This window comes from Blastomyces dermatitidis (genome assembly GCF_000003525.1).
Source record: "Blastomyces dermatitidis ER-3 genomic scaffold supercont1.4, whole genome shotgun sequence".
Taxonomy (NCBI): Eukaryota; Fungi; Ascomycota; class Eurotiomycetes; order Onygenales; family Ajellomycetaceae; genus Blastomyces; species Blastomyces dermatitidis.
This window is the reverse complement of record NW_025544777.1, coordinates 1392405-1406343: the sequence shown is the minus strand read 5'-3', so window position 1 is coordinate 1406343 and position 13939 is coordinate 1392405. Positions and strand designations below refer to the sequence as shown.

At 34.5% G+C, this 13939-nt stretch overlaps 1 pseudogene across 1 annotated transcript; it reads left to right on the top strand.

Annotated features, from left to right (window-relative positions):
* Positions 1-13262: 13262 nt before the first annotated feature.
* BDCG_16830 lies at positions 13263-13351 on the top strand (annotated as a pseudogene). Its single transcript has one exon. The product of its transcript is annotated as a tRNA-OTHER (tRNA).
* The last annotated feature ends 588 nt before the right edge of the window (positions 13352-13939 follow it).

The window sequence follows — 13939 nt, the reverse complement described above, 5'->3', positions numbered from 1 at the left end:
ATCTCTATTACACTGAAGTCAAGAACTGACTGAATTATCTAGAGAATGATTATAATAGATCTCACTGATCTGTTCTCAAGATCTATTTAGAGAATAAGTTGAGAGACTCTGTGAGCTGAACAGAGAATATCTGAGTCATGATTATCAATATTAGAAAAAAAGACAAGAAATCTGATGAAGACTACTTATAATACTTCATGAAATTATGATATGAATTAAGATCTGTGAAAACAGAGCTCTGAAATAAGACCTGAATGATAATATTTATAAAGAAGCTGAATAAAGATATGCAGAACAAGCTCATTGAGTAAGACTCTAAGCTCTTGACTCTGAAGAAACTGATGACTCTCATTCACTGCTTATAAATCACTGTAAGAGTCACAGATCTATAGAGAGTGAATCACTAATCAGCTCTGTAAGAGTCAGAATAACAGAGAACAGATTTATCAGAAAAAGATGATAAGATACAGAGAGATTCATATCTGACTGCTGAGTAGAAAGAGAGAGCTTCATAAGCTCTTATAAATAGAGTATATAATAGAGAGATTAAGAAAAAGAGACTCTGCTTTATCTGTTCTAAATTAGAATATCTTCATACAAACTGTTCAGATAAATCAAAATAGAAATTTGAGAAGTTATGAACAGAGTCAGTAACAGCCTTCTTAAGAGTCTTGAAGCTGATATCTGAATCTGTTACTCTCTTAATGAAAATACTTGCTCACAGAGAGAGACTGCACTGTGATACTGCTATCTTATAAGTATGAAAAGTATTGATAAACTCAGAATCTCAGGTCACTATAATGTCTCTAAAGCTCACAGAGTAAATGAGCTGAAAGATGAAGACTGAGAATCTGCTCTTATAATAAGCAGAGTGTGAGAACTCAGATCTGAGAGCTGAGAGACTTATAAGAGTTATCTTTGAATTGTAAGATCTTTCTGAAATCTGAAGAAGATTTGCAGAAACTGTGATTATTACAGACATTACAGATGATATGTACTTAAGACTTGTATAACTTCAGAGACATAATCTGCACATAGCTGTCTATGAGTCAGGTTTATACTTCTGATCAGTGTTGATAGACTCACTTATAAAGATAGAATCAGTTGATGCTGCAGAGTTAATTAGAAGAGACAAGCTCATCTATATAATAACTTTATAAGTGTTTGAGAATCTCATGATCATGAAAACTGAGCTTCAGATATCAGAGAAATACTGAGATCTTGCAGAGATATTCAGTTCAGCAAAGACAGCTGAGCTTTCTTCTCACTATGAGAAGAATCTGATAATAGATTTGATAGAAGAATAGAAATTCTTCTGAGAATTAATCTATAAGCTCTCTCATTATGAGACAGAGGTCTTGTAAACCTATGTGAAGAAGAATCTGAAGAATGACTTTATCTGACCTTCACAGATCTTTATAAAAGTCTCTATGATATTTATAAAGAAGAAGAATAAAGATCTCAGATTGTATGTAGACTATCATAATCTGAACTTCAAGATAATAAAGAGCTATTATCTTCTGTCTCTGATTGAGAATGTGATCAACTGTCTCATAAGAGCTGTCATATTCACATAACTGAATGTGATTAATGTATATACATGACTGTGAATATAATCTGAGAATGAATGAAAGACTGTCTTTAGAACTGCACTGAGATTGTTTGAATATCTAGTAGTATCTTTTGATCTGACTAATATCTCTGCAGCATTTCAGTCTTTCATTAATAACACACTTTATGCATATCTGAATATCTTTGTGATAATATATCTGAATAATGTGATGATGTACTCTGTGAAGAAGAAAGAACACACTGAGTATGTATAAAGTGTGTTGAAGATCTTAGATGAGACAGAACTATATATTAAGCTTACAAAGTACAACTTCAGTGTCTGTCAGATTAATTTCCTAGAATATATAATCACTGCAGATGATATTCAGATGAAATCTTCATAGATTGAGACTATTCTATTATAACTGAAGTTAAATGTCTTCATGATAATATATCTGAATAATGTGATGATATACTTTATAAAGAAGAAAGAACACACTGAGTATATATGAAGTATGTTAAAGGCCTTAGATGAGACAGAACTGTATATTAAGCTTATAAAGTACAACTTCAGTACTCACTGAATTAATTTCCTAGAATATGTAATCACTGCAGATGATATTCAGATGAAATCTTCACAGATTGAGACTATTCTATTATGATTGAAGCTAACTAATATTCATGAGATTCAGATCTTTCTGAGCTTTGTGAATTTCTATAGACAGTTTATCTTTGTATTCATAAGAATCTTCTTGACTCTTACAGACATACTGAAGAGTGAAAATAAGAAGAAGTCATTTCATAAACAGAGAATAAAAAGATTGTTAAGAAGAGAGAACTGTGAGAACTTTCTTACTTCAGAAGCTTATGAGGTCTTTATAAGATTAAAACAGACATTCACAGATACAGTGATACTATTTCACTTTGATTTCTTACTCTTAATCAGATTAAAGACAGATGTCTTCTTCTTTATAATTTCAGAAATAGTCTCATAACTACAGTTAAATAAGAACTGAGTTTCAGTGACCTTTTTCTCACAGAAGATACAATCTGCAAAGATCAACTATGATATTCATAATCAGAAGCTTCTTACAATAGTGAAATTCTTTCATCACTGATATCACTACTTTGAGAGTCTTATAATAGTGATTACTGTTAGAACTGATCATGATAGCTTGTGATAGTTTACTTCAATTAAGAAACTCTCACAGTGACAGATTCACTGAGCTCAGAGACTGAGTGAATTCTGATTCAAGATAGAATATATCAAGAGAACTAAGAACTCAGTGAACAGACTCTCTTACAGATCAGACTATGTCAAGAAGACTAGAACAACAGACACAGAGAGACTAGAGAAGATAGAAAAGCTTCATAAAATACTCAGACTGAGTGTTATAAAGAGATTGACTAAAGAGTCTCTCAATTCTCTGTAAGAGAAGAAGAAAGAGAAAGAGAAGAAGTCTGTATAACTACTCTCTATAACACTGAGAGTCAACACTCTGAGAATCTCTGTAAGAATTCTTGCAGAGAGTATCTATAATCTGAAGAGTTTGCAGACTTTGAGAAGCACTGTGAAAGATTTGATATAAGAGAAAATAGAGTATAAGTCTTTATAAGATCTTCTATTCAGATTGTCTGAACTACAACTGAAGAATGAATATACTCAGTATATTCAGAAACTGCTTGTAAGAATAAGTGCTCGCAGGCGATTATTCAGGTGTTTGCAGCTTGGCGTGATATGTACTGTTAACTACTAGAAGTGTTCATGATAGGAAGATAAATGTAGAGGTCAAATGTATAATAGCATTCAAGCTGAGTTGTGAATAGTATTCGCGAACTTCAGTCTATATAGTTGTGTGTAGTCAAGGGCTGCTAGCTCTATTGATTATGTGAGAGATAGGAATAGGGATAAAGAATCTGTGAGAAGCAGGATTTCTTACATATTCTTCCCTCTCTAAGGCTTCATCCGCGAAGCCTTTCACTGAGTGACTTCATAGTCAGCTCAGTACTGCAGTGATACTCACTAAAAACCCTTTATATCTATAAAAAATCTCAGTGAGGAAAAATTCCTTGTTACTGTGAAGAGAAAAGAGTCTGTCACTCAGTTCCTTATTCTGTGAGATTCTTTATGATCTACAGATTCTTCTCTGACTATTATACAGATTCATCTCACATCTTTCATATAGAAGAGTTTCAGTTGACTCTCAATCATTTTTACAAGGTTCTTGTGTGATTATCACACAGATTCATCTCACAGGTGAATCACTCTCTGTGAGATTATTCTTATCAAAGAGAAACATTTGTGAGTTAATCTTTCATTCATTCTCACAAATCATTGCTCTTTGACACTGTAGAATTGTGAGGAATTTTTCATTCTTTCATCAACTCTGTAGAATTGTAGAATCAAGATATTCACAGTCTGCAATCACTCTTTGTAGTCATATAGAAGAATTCAGGCCTGTGATTCACAATCACTCTTATTTACTAGAGTGATCTGACTATTCTGTAAGATCACTCACAGTGTAAACAAACCTCTCTAAAGTAGTATAAATATCTCAGATCTGTCTGTGAAATCTCATCTTCTTTTTTCTTTTTCTATAACAGCTTTTATTTTCATAAACTGTGAGTATTCTCATTCATTCACAAAGTGTTTTCACTCAGATGACAGAGAGAGAGTGTTTCTGACAATGTCTGCATATTGATTCAAGAACTTCTCAAGAATAAAAATTTTTTCAATTTCAATATCTTTGTAAATAATGTCTGATCACTGCTGAGCTTCTTATGAGTGTCTCTGCAACTTCTCTGATCACTTTTTATCAGCTGATGAAGCAGGGATGCTGCTGTTCACAACTGTGCCTTCATTCTCTTCAGCCCTGCCACTGCATCTGATCTTCAGGCCAGCAGCCCATCTCATTCCTCTCCCAGGCCAGTCTCTGGCTTCAAGCAGTGCAGTCTCTCTCTTTACTGTAAGTCTTCTCACAAGTAATTTCTTACAGACTCTAGCTGACAGTTCTTATGAAGCTCCTGGTGTTGTCAGTGTCTCCTGCGGCCCTGTGAGCCTATGATCACTCTCCCCCTGTCTGCACAATCTCTGACCAGGCATATGTGAATATGCCTAGGTTCTCTATCAATGATCCTCACGCCGCAGTGCATTTCTGCAATCTCATTATCAATGAGAGATGGATTTCTGAGTACCTGTCAAATCTGGGTAATCAAGGCAATGTGAATGTCATGAATTTGTGACAGGAGTTGACCTGAACAGATGAGCTCTCTCTTCACATTCTCATTGTTTCTGAGCTGAATACTTCAGCATAACTGAAAGAGTGAACACAGCTTTGTGAGAGATATCTGGTCACATGTACAGATGACCAGTCTTCAAGACTCTGCTACAACTGTGTGTACTCTGGTATCTGACTTCTCTGAAGTCTGTGCATTTCTGGCGATCTTCACACCAAATGCAATAATTGTCTGTATCACAGGTATAATACTCTCTGCTTCTTTGAAGAGAGAAATTGATAGTTGTGAGGAGATTGAGTGTCACAGATGTTGATGATATGAGTGTGAATTTTCTTTATTTTTTCTTTGTTAGTCTCTAAATTGCATTTACAGCCCTGTTTATTTTCTTGTTTTTTAGCTTTAATGAGAATATGTTTTCTTCTTTTCTTGTATACACTGCAGACTGTTCATTTCAGTAGAAACTCATTATCTTGTAGACTAGAGTTCACAAATAACAGTGTTAATATCTTTATTATAATCAGGTTCTTAGTAAAGACTGCATTATTCTGACTTATCAGAATTTACAGTATGAAAGTCATGTCTCAGCTTCTGTAGATATCTTATCTGTCTGAATGATTCTTAAGTGAACTTATTCATCTTATCAGAATATTCTTATCACTGAATCTTGAATCAGAGCTCATGATCTCACTTCTCTGAGTCAACAATCTCTTTGATCTGATATTCTCTTTCACTCTCTAATGCTTTGTAAACAGGATGATAAGTCACAGAGTTCTTTCCTGAGAATTCCTTATATTTGCAGAGCAAAGAGACATGAAAAATATTATACATCTGCAACTCAGGTGACAGTTTCAATCTGTAGAACTGTAAACTAATTTTCTTCATAATCTTATAAGGCTCTGTCTGCAAGAGATTCAGCTTCTTACTAGATCTTTATATAATGATGTTTTCTAGACTCAGTCAGACTCTATTATCTTTCTTAAAACTCTTTACAATGTGCTTGAAGTCATAGTATCTCTTCTGATACTCTTGAGTCTTTCTCAAGAATTCACAGACTTTCTTCTGAATCTTCTGAATTCTCTCAGCTCATTCACAGACATCATCACACTCTATAGTATACTCTCACAGGTTTATCAAGATCATCTGCAGATGAGTCTCAGTGAGTATCTTAAAGAGGGTTTTATCTGTGCTAACATGCTTTGAGTTGTTGTATATAAACTCTGTGAGTGATAATCAATGTATTCAGTTATTCTGATTATAATTGATAAAGTATTGCAGATACTGTTTCAATATACTCATCAGATGTTCTGTCTGATTATCTGTCTGTTGATGAAAAGTCATACTTAGATCTTATAAGATCTTCAGTATAGTCATCAGATCAGATCAGAACTCTTCTGTGAAGATTGATTCTCTGTCTAAGACAATGTTCACAGGTAATTCATGTAACTGAACCACATCACAGATGAAGATATGAGTCAAATTCTTTGACTTCAAGTTCTTGTGAGTGAGTATAAAGTGTGCTATCTTGATGAAGTGATTCACTATCATCAGCACACTGTCAAAGCAGGCATCATATATGTCCTTGCTTTCAGAGAGGCTCACAAGGGTATTCATTTCTAGCTGTTCCCAAGGTTTCTGTGAGATGAATAGAGAAGTGAGTTCTTTATATGATCTGAACTGCACTATCTGTGAACTCTGATAAACAGTATAAGAATTCACTATCTTCTTCACAAGTTCTTGTATCTTCAGTCAGAAGTATTTCCTTATGAGCAACTCATGAGTTCTAGTATCTGTAAAATGACCTGCTAGAGAAGAGTCATAATATCTTTTGATAAGTTCTACATGTAGAAACTTATTTACAGGCACATAAATTCAGTTCTCTCTTTGTAAGAGACTATTTAAGTCTCTTCAATTCTTTATTTCTGCAGGATTAATCTCTGCTGTGAGCAGTTTCTAAATATACTGAGCATATTCATTCTTCAGTTGCAGTTCAGACAATCTGAATAGAAGATCTTATGAAGACTTATACTCTGTTTCTTCTTGCACCAGGTCTTCTACAGCACTTCTCAAAGCCTGCAAACTCTTCAGATTATAGATATTCTCTTCAAGAATTCTCATGAAGATTCTCAGAGTGTTGACTCTCAGTGTTGCAGAGAGTAGTTGTACAGGCTTCTTTTCTCTCTCTTCCCTCTTCTCTCACAGGGGATTGAGAGACTCTTCAGTCAATCTCTTTGCAACACTCAGTCTGAGCATTCTGCAAAGCTTTTCTGTCTTCTCTAGTCTCTCTGTATCTGTCATCCTGGCCTTTTTAACATAGTCTGATCTGTGAGAGAGTCTGTTCACTGAGTTCTTAGTTCCCTTGATATATTCTATCTTGAATCAGAACTCACTCAGTCTCTGAGCCCAGTGAACCTGTCATTGCAAGAGTTTCTTGATTGAAGCAAACTGTTGCAAGCTGTCATGATCAGTTCTAATAGTAATCACTGTTATGAGGCTCTTGAAGTAGTGATATCAGTGACAGAAGGATTTCACTATCATGAGAAGCTTCTGATTATGAATGTCATAGTTGATCTCCGCGGGTTGCATCTTCTGCAAGAAAAAGGCCACTGAAACTCAGTTCTCATTTGACTGTAGTTGTGAGACTATTTCTGAAATTGCAAAGAAGAAGATATCTGTCTCTAATCTGATTAAGAGTAAGAGATTAAAGTGAAACAGCATCACTGTATTTATAAATATCTATTTCAATCTTACAAAGACTCTGTAAGCTTCTGAAGTAAGAAAGTTCTCACAGTTCTCTCTTCTCAACAATCTTTTCATTCTCTGTTTATGAAATGACTTCTTCTTATTTTCACTCTTCAGTATGTCTGTAAGAGCTAAGAAGATTCTCATGAATGCAAAGATAAATCATCTATAGAAATTCACAAAGCTCAGAAAGATCTGAATCTCATGAATACTAGTTAGCTCTGATCATGATAGAATAGTCTCAATCTGTGAAGATTTCATCTGAATACCATCCGCAGTGATTACATATCCTAGGAAATTAATTCAGTGAGTACTGAAGTTGCACTTTGTAAGCTTAATATACAATTCTGTCTCATCTAAGACCTTCAACACACTTCACACATGCTCAGTGTGTTCTTCCTTCTTCATGAAGTACATCATCACATCATTCAGATATATTATCATAAAGACATTCAGATATGCATGAAGTGTTTTATTGATGAAAGACTGGAATGCCGCAGGGGCATTAGTCAGATCAAAAGACATCACTAGATATTCAAATAATCTCAGTGCAGTTCTAAAGACAGTCTTTCATTCATTCTCAGATTGTATTTGCAGTCATGCATATACATTGATCACATTCAGTTGTGTGAATATGACAGCTTCTGTGAGATGATTGATCACATTCTCAATCAGAGACAGGAAGTAGCAGCTCTTTATTGTCTTGAAGTTCAGGTCATGATAGTCTACACACAATCTGAGATCTTCATTCTTCTTCTTCACAAATATCACAGAGGCTCCCGCAGAGGCCTGTGAAGATCAGATGAAGTCATTCTTCAGATTCTCCTTCACATAGATCTGCAAGACCTCTGTCTTGTGATGAGAGAGCTTATAGATTGATTCTCAGAAGGGTTTCTACTCTTCTATCAAATCTATTGTCAGATTCTTCTTGTGATGAGAAGAAAGCTCAGCTGCCTTAGCTGAGCTGAATATCTCTGTAAGATCTTGATATTTCTCTGATATCTGAAGCTCAGTTTTCATAACTGTGAGATTCTCAGACACTTGCAAAGTCATCACATAGATGAGCTTGTCTTCTCTAATCAACTCTGCAGCATCAACTGCTTCTATCTCTGTGAGTGAGTCTGTCAACACTGATTGAAAGTATAAATCTGACTTGTGAACAGCTATGTGTGGATTGTGTCTTTGAAGTCATGCAAGTTTTAAATACATGTCATCTGTGATATCTGCAATAATCACAGTTTCTGCAAATCTTCTTCAGATTTTAGAGAGATCTTACAATTCAAAGATGACTCTCATAAGTTTCTCAGTTCTCAGGTCTGAGTTCTCACACCCTGCTTGTTGCAAGAGCAGGTTCTCAGTCTTCATCTTTCAGCTCATTCACTCTGCAAGCTTTAGAGACATCACAGTGACCTGAGATCCTGAGTTCATCAATGCTTCTCATGCTTGTGAGGCAGCAGCACTGCAGTGTGATCTCTCTCTGCAAGCAAGCATTTTCATTGAAGAAGCAACAGATTCAGGTGTCAGCTTCAAGATTCTTAAGAAGGCTGTTACTGACTCTGTCTGTGACTCTTCAAATTTCTATTTTAGTTTGTCTGAACAGTTTGTGCAGAGATGTTCTGATTTAGAATAGATGAAGCAGAGTCTCTTTTTCTTAATCTCTCTGTTATATACTCTGTTTATGAGAGCTTGTGAAGCTCTCTCTCTCTGCTCAGCAGTCAGATATGAATCTCTCTGTGTCTTATTATCTTTTTCTGACAAATCTGTTCTCTGTTGTTCTGGCTCTCACAGAGTCAGTTGATGATTCACTCTCTGCAGATCTGTGACTCTCACAGTGATCTGTAAGTGATGAATGAGAGTCATCAGTTTCTTCAGAGTTAAGAACTTAGAGCCTTGCTTAATGAGCTTGTCCTGCATATCTTTATTCAGTCTCTTCATAAACATCATCATTCAGGTCTTGTTTCAGGGCCCTGTTTTCACAGGCCTCAATTCATGTCACAATTCCATGAAGTGCTGTGAGTAGTCTTTATCAGATTTCTCATCTCTTTTTCTAATGTTGATGATTGCAGCCCAGGTGTTCTCTGTCCAGCTCATGAAGTTTCTCAACTTATTCTCTAGATAGGTCTTGAGAACAGATCATCAGAATCTCTCATGATTATTTCCTAGATAATTCAGCCAGTTCTTGACTTCAGTGTAATAGAGGCCTGTCATTATGTAGGTGACAGCTTCTTCATCTTTCATATCACACAGCTGGGCTTGTGAGTCAATTTCAAATACAAACTCATAAAAGCTTTTATAGATTGTGATTTGATAGGTGGTCTTAAGTGATCATGACTTGAGAAAGTTTCTTTTTGATTTGCAGGTGTCTCTGAAGATCATGTCTAGAGACTCAGTTCAAGAGTGTTTGTGAGCAGTAAGCATTCCTTGTAGAAAAATAGCTTGATTCTGTGAGAGATGCTCAAGAATGTTCTTCACTGAGATTGATTTGTTTGTGGGTTTGAAGGATTCCTCTGTCACAGATGCAGAGAATGATGTTCTGTGAGTGATTGATAAGTTCTCTGAGACTTCTTTCATGAGGGTTATCCATGATTCGGGTGGCTGCTCCTGAGTGTCTGTAGTAGGGTTCACAGGGGTTGAAGTGCATGAGTTTCTAGTTCTTTCAGTCATAATGAGTGATTGCTGACTGACTGAGCTTGAAATGTAAGAATAAGTGCTCACAGGCGATTATTCAGGTGTTTGCAGCTTGATGTGATATGTACTGTTAACTACTAGAAGTGTTCACAGTAGGAAGATAAATGTAGAGGTCAAATGTATAATAGCATTCAAGCTGAGTTGTGAATAGTATTCGCGAACTCCAGTCTATATAGTTGTGTGTAGTCAAGGGCCGCTAGCCCTATTGGTTACGTGAGAGATAGGAATAGGGGTAAAGGATCCGCGAGGAGCGGGATTTCTTACACTGCTTATGACAGAAATCAATCCTGCAGAAATAAAGAATTGAAGAGACTTAAATAATCTCTTATAAAGAGAGAGCTGAATTTATATACCTGTGAATAAGTTTCTATGTATAGAACTTATTAAAAGATATCATGACTCTTCTCTAGCAGATTATTTTATAAATACTAGAACTTATGAGTTACTTATAAGAAAATACTTCTGACTGAAGATGTAAGAACTTGTAAAGAAGATAGTGAATTCTTATACTATTTATCAGAGTTCACAGATAGTGTGATTCAGATTATATAAAGAACTTACTTCTCTACTCATTCTACAGAAATCTTGAGAACAGCTAGAAATGAATATTCTTATAAGTCTCTCTGAAAGTAAGAATATATATAATGCCTGCTTTAACAGTGTGCTGATAATAGTGAATTACTTTATCAAGATAACACACTTTATACTCATCTGCAAGAACTTGAAGTCAAAGAATTTAACTCACATCTTTATTCATAATATAATCTGATTATATAAGTTGTCTGTAAACATTGTCTCAGACAGAGAATTAATCTTCATAGAAGAGTTCTGATCTGATCTGATAACTATACTGAAGATCTTGCAAGATCTAAGCACAGCTTTTCATCAATAGACAGATGATCAGATAGAATATCTGATAAGTATATTAAAATAGTATCTGCAGTACTTTGTCAATTATAATCAGAATAACTGAATACATTGATTATCACTCACAGAGTTTGTATACAATAACTTAAAACATATCAGCACAGATAAAACCTTCTTTGAGATGCTCACTGAGACTCATTCATGAATGATCTTGATAAACCCGCGAGAGTATACTATAGAGTATGATAATGCTTATGAACAGACTGAGAGAATTCAGAAGATCTGAGAGAAAGCTCATGAATTCTTAAGAAAGACTCAAGAGTATCAGAAGAGATACTATGACTTCAAGTATATTATAAAGAGTTTCAAGAAAGATGATAGAGTCTGACTGAGTTTAGAAAACATTATTATATAGAGATCTAGTAAGAAGCTGAATCTCTTGCAGACAGAGTCTTATAAGATTATGAAGAAAGTTAGTTTACAGTTTTATAGATTGAAACTATCATCTGAGTTATAGATATACAATATTTTTTATATCTCTTTACTCTGTGAATATAAGAAATTCTTAGAAGAGAATTCTGTGACTTATCACTCTATCTATAAAGTACTAGAGAGTGAAAGAGAATATCAGATTAAAGAAATTATTGACTCAGAGAAGTGAGATTATAAGCTCTGATTCAAGGTTCAGTGATAAGAGTATTCTGATAAGATAAATAAGTTCACTTAAGAATTATTCAGATAGATAAGATATCTGTAGAAGCTGAGATATAACTTTTATACTATGAATTCTGATAAGTCAGAATGACACAGTCTTCACTAAGAATCTGATTATTATAAAGATATTAACACTGTTATTTATAAATTCTAGTTTATAAGATAATGAGTTTCTACTGAGATGAACAGTCTGCAGTGTATGTAAGAAAAGAAGAAATCATATTCTTATTAAAGCTAAAAAATAAGAAAATAAACAGAACTGTAAACACAATTTAGAGATTAATAAAGAAAAAATAAAGAAAACTCAAATTCATATTCTTAATATTCATAACACTTAATTCTTTCTCATAACTATCAATTTTTCTCTTCAAAGAAGCAGAGAGTATTATATCTGTAATACAGACAATTATTACATTTGATGTGAAGACTGTCAGAAATGCACAGACTTCAGAGAAGCTGAATATCAGAGTATACATAGTTGCAGCAGAATCTTGAAGACTAATCATCTACATATGTGATCAGATACTTCTTATAAAGTTGTATCTGCTCTCTCAGTTATGCTGAAGTATTCAGTCTGAAAATAATTGAGATATGAAGAGAGAGCTCATCTGTTCAGATTAACTTCTGTCATAAATTTATGATATTTATATTGTCTTGATTACCTGGATTTTATGAGTATCTGAAAACTCATCTCTCATTGATAATGAGATTACAGAAATGCGCTGCAGTGTGAGAATCATTGATAGAGAATCTAGACATATTCATATATATCTGATCAGAGATTGTGTAAGTAGAAAGAGAATGATTATAGGCCTGCAGAGCTGCAGAAGACACTGACAATATAGAGAGCTTTACAAGAACTGTCAGCTAGAATCTGTAAGAAATTACTTATAAGAAGACTTACAGTAAAGAGAGAAACTGCACTGCTTAAAGCTAGAAACTGATCTGAAGAAGACAGAGAGTTAATCACTGATCTGAAGATTGAATGTAATAGCAGAGCTGAGAGAAGTAAAGATACAGTTATGAATAACAGTGTCCCTGCTTCATCAGTTAGTAAAAAGTAATTAGAGAAGTTGTGAAAATACTCATAAGAAGCTCAGCAGCAGCCAGACATCATTTATAAAGATATTAAAATTGAAAAATTTTTATTCTTGAGAAGTTCTTGAATTAATATATGAATATTGTTAGAAACACTCTCTCTCTGTTATCTGAGTAAAAACACTTCACAGATGAATGAGAATACTCATAGTTTATAAGAATAAGAGCTGTTATAGAAAAAGAGAAAAGAAGATGAGATTTCATAAACAGATCTGAGATATTTATACTACTCTAGAGAGATTTGCTTACACTGTGAGTGATTTCATGAAATAGTCAGATTACTCTAGTAAATAAGAGTGATTGTGAATTGCAGATCTGAATCTTTCTATATAACTATAAAGAGTAATTACAGATTACAGACATCTTGAGCCCCGGTGGCCGAATGATTAATGCGGCCACCTGGTAGCACCTTGGCGTGGGAAACCAAGGCGCGTGGGTTCGAAACCCGCAGGGGATACATTAAATCCGGAACTCAAGCACCTCAGGTTCCTAATAAATACAGAGGTGTACAAATCGCTTCAATGAATCGCTCTATGTTCCTGGGCTGGGAAGTTATTATCGCATGTATCTAATTGTCACTTCTTTGTATTTTCCTATGTTCTTGTTATCTTGGTGTGGTCTCAACACCTGTATTTCCTCCTGTATAATCAACACTTGACCTGTATTTAACATCACGCAAGGACGCATCATAAGCTCCGCTTGCATATGAGTATAATGAAAGAATAATAATAATAATAATAACAGACATCTTGATTCTACAATTCTACAGAGTTGATAAAAGAATGAAAAATTCCTCACAGTTCTACAGTGTCAAAGAACAATGATTTGTATAAATAAGTGAAAGATTAACTTATAAATACTTCTCTTTAATGAGAATGATCTCACAGAGAGTGATTTACCTGTGAGATGAATCTGTATGATAGTCACACAAGAATCTCATAAAAATGATTGAGAGTCAACTGAAATTCTTCTGTATGAAAGATGTAAGATGAATCTGTATAATAGTCAGAGAAGAATCTGTAAACTATAAAGAATCTTATAAAAT